Genomic DNA, 4,038 nt, shown 5'->3' with positions numbered 1-4,038 from the left:
TTAGATGCTCTCTTTCTCTCTCTCTCTCTCTCTCTCTCTCTCTCTCTCTCTCTCTCTCTCTCACACACACACACACACACAAAGACACAGACACACTACTTTTTCTTCCTCCCTCCCTTATTTTTGCATATGGGTCAATGACAGTTTGTCTTCTTCCCTAAACTACAGTATTAAAAATACACTATAGGCTTACTAAAATTACATAAAACACTTTTCTCTCGTGAAAAGTGAATTTATTTTATTATATTGATACCTGTGTATGTCAAATTGGTCACTTATAAAATTTAAAAGAGTGAGTGAAATAAAAATGCATTGCCTTTTATAAAATATATATTACATTTATATTAATTATTTTCTAAAAATGTATTTATTGAACACATTTTTTGGATCATGTGGATAACTGAACACAAAGTAACTGAAGCTTGTTATTTCTGGAAAGTACGTTTTGTTTGCCATCCTCGTGGGTTTTTTCTCAGCTCAGTTACTGTGGCTGTGTTAGGGGATGTCCCTGTGTGACAGTAGTAATTAACTAACTTTCCGACACTTGTGGGTCTTCTTTTTTTTTTAGACTACACATATAACAAAACCTTGGATGGTTTCTATCATCTCAGCTTTCAAATGATGTCATTCACATTTCAATTCTGAAAGCAAGCAAAGCACTTTCAAATTCAGATTGGCACCTAATTTAGGGAAGTTACACCATACACACAAACGCCTCCGAGTCACACATCACAGCTAATGTGTGTGCTCTATTACAAGCTCAAGCTTTTTCCACAATCCTAACACTTCCATTTCCTTGGAGTTCTAAGATAAGTGCCATAATTGCTGTGTCTAATTAGTGAGTCGTTTAGCCCTGAACAGCTGGGAGCTTGGGCTCCATCCACTTCACTGCAGCTGTGATCTTATCAGTCAAACATACGTACAGCGCAGCAGTCAACTCAACACAGCTTTGTATGCTTGCGTTCGACCGTTACACATCTTTTATAGAGGAAGTACTGTTGTTTTTAAAAACAAGTAAGTGACACAATGGTGTTTCTGCAGAACTTCACTCTCTATTGTATCCTGTATCTCTGCAAAGCTACTGTACTACACAATAGCCCTGCAATAATAAGACTAATATTTAGAATACGAATCGCTTTTAGAATTGACAGCATTTGTAGCATAATACTGATTATCACAAAAAAGAAAAAAAGAATTTTCACTTGTCCCTCTTTTTAAAAGGAAATAAATAAATATATCTGGTTTACAGTGAGGCACTTACAATGGAAGTGAATGAGGCCAGTGCATAAACAAAATACTGTTTCAGTAATATAGCCACAAGATATGAACAATATGAGTGTTAACATGATTTTAAGTGGAAATCACTTACTAATCTTTTCTGTATAAGGTTAAATTAACTTTACAAATTTGTACAACACCTTAAATTCTATAAAAGGGCTTTGCAGCAAATAGAACTGAAGATTGTATGTGCTTTTATAAATTATATAATTATTATAAATTATTTCTGCTTTTAAATCCTCCAAAAATGACTATACTCACTTGAATTTGAAATGCATACTGCTACAGGTTTGTGAGAATCAGTCTCATTAGGAGTGAATTGTAAGTGAGAGATGGAAAAGGGAAACGACTTTCATCTTTATTAGAAATGATAGATGCCATGCTGCTCCTTGGCTACTTTGGCTTAGACAATTACATTAGCTCAGCACTCTGGCCTGCTTAGGTTAATAAATCCTCACGAGCCGATCAAGAAGAGAGAACTTCATGCTGAGTAAAGTTCATCTGGTGTCTTCTTTAAATCATCCAAAAGCACCTGAATAGATCCTTGACCGACAAGCTTTGATATTACCTGTCCCGGCCTGTATCAAACAACAAATCAGATTCTAATAAAACAGTTTTAGATTATGCTTGCTGGAAATATTTTTTCATAAAGACTGTTGAGACTGCATCATCATTCAGAAAGGGCTGTTGATTTAAAATGACCTTGCTGACTGATGGGTAATCAGTTCATTTCAGACAAAATGTTGAGAATAGCCTTCATTAACAGGTCTGTGAAGGTTGCTCCATTTGGTTCCAAATTGGTACACAGCCTCTTTCCATCCCCAAAAAGGCAATTAATCAAACTACTGTTGCCTGTTGCAGTGCCACTGCTTCTCTGAAACACAAGACAAATGTGTGGTACAATGCAAGGACAAAAATGTGATCTGGTTCATGTCATACGGGGAAGTCGTGGCCTAATGGTTAGAGCGTCGGACTCCCAATCGAAGGGTTGTGGGTTCTAGTCTCGGGCCGGATGGAATTGTGGGTGGCGGTAGTGCATGAACAGTTCTCTCTCCACCTTCAATACCACGACTTAGGTGCCCTTGAGCAAGGCATCGAACCCCCAACTGCTCCCCGGGCGCCGCAGCATAAATGGCTGCCCACTGCTCCGGGTGTGTGCTCACAGTGTGTGTGTGTGTTCACTGCTCTGTGTGTGTGCATTTCGGATGGGTTAAATGCAGAGCACAAATTCTGAGTATGGGTCACCATACTTGGCTGAATGTCACTTTCACTTCATTGTTTCCAATATAAAAATAATATTTGTGAGTGTTAGAAGGACATACAGAATATGGTTTCTTTCAAACAGAAAACCACGATGGTAAGGTGGATTTTGAAAAACCCCCAACCTATAGTATCAATGGAACTTCTGTAATCACAATCACTACTGAAAGTTCATTAGGCTCACATAAGCACCTAATATTCCATAAGCCTTGTTTGGTCTTTCACTTTCACAACATTATTCCAGGCAGCCTAGATTTGAGATTCAAGGATTTATTTGGGTTAAATAATCAAATCATAACACAATATAAGTATAAAGAGGGCAAACACAATAACAAGTAACAAGGATCAATAGTTTTGAAGCATGTTGAGATATCACCACCTGAGGACTATTTGTACTGGATTTTACTCAGCACTGTGGAGGCTGGTCAAATTTGAAGGTTGCTCCATTCCTCCTTGGCATTCTCTGAAACCAGGAAAAACTAAGTTTCCAATTAAACGTCTACAAATTTAATTTGTAATGTTTTTTTTTGTTTGTTTGTTTGTTTGTTTTTTTTATCATGGCAGGTGATTACTTATGAACTGTTTATTGACATCCTCTTTTCAATTCTCTTTTGCTTTCATTTGCTTGTCATTGTTTGTCTAAAACACATGCTGGGGACATTTCATTATTCTTGCTTCCGTGTCTGTAATATTGACTCATTAACATGCTTCCCAAACATTGTGTATTCACAGGAATGGACTGCTTTTGTGTCAAGAGATCCTAATTGCACTAATTGACATTAAAGTGTGTATGACATTTTAATCAAGACCAGTAAATGTGACAAGAATCAACTTACAAGAATTCATCCGAATTGGAGTTTATAGTTTCTTATTGTTTTATCACATTGAAGATCTGAGCTTCTTCATGTACACACAAACAAACATTTACTTTGCTTCTATGTTAGTTGAGAGTTAAAAGGGGCACCCTGTGGTGAGGTTGGGTTGGTTTAGTGGTCTCAGTGGCTGGTAAACACATGCAAAGCAGCAGAAAAAGACTTATCTGTTTTCCTGTCGTTGCATAGATATTGTTTTTTTTTTTAGACTTAACTTGCACAGTGAAACCAAAAATGAAAATCATCAATTACTGACGTCATTACAAACCTGTATGGCTTTCTTTCTTCTGTGGAACACAAAAGATGATATTTTGAAAAATGTTTATATCAATACAATTAAAGGGATAGTTCACCTAAAAATGAAAATTTGATGTTTATCTGCTTACCCCCAGGGCATCCAAGAGGTGACTTTGTTTTTCTTCAGTAGAACACAAACAGAAATTTTTAAAACAAACCATTTCAGTCTGTCAGTCTTATAATGGAGGTGAATGGGAATCAAGGCTTAAACATACACAAACTAAACCAAATTAAACCCTGCGGCTCGTGACGATACATTGATGTGTAAAGACACAAAACGCTCAGTCTGTGCAAGAAACTGAACAGTATTTATATAATTTTTACCTCTGAT

The sequence above is a fragment of the Carassius auratus genome, chromosome 24 (genome assembly GCF_003368295.1).
Source record: "Carassius auratus strain Wakin chromosome 24, ASM336829v1, whole genome shotgun sequence".
In the NCBI taxonomy this organism is placed as follows: domain Eukaryota; kingdom Metazoa; phylum Chordata; class Actinopteri; order Cypriniformes; family Cyprinidae; genus Carassius; species Carassius auratus.
The sequence above is the reverse complement of the archived record's forward strand: the minus strand, read 5'-3'. Positions refer to the sequence as shown.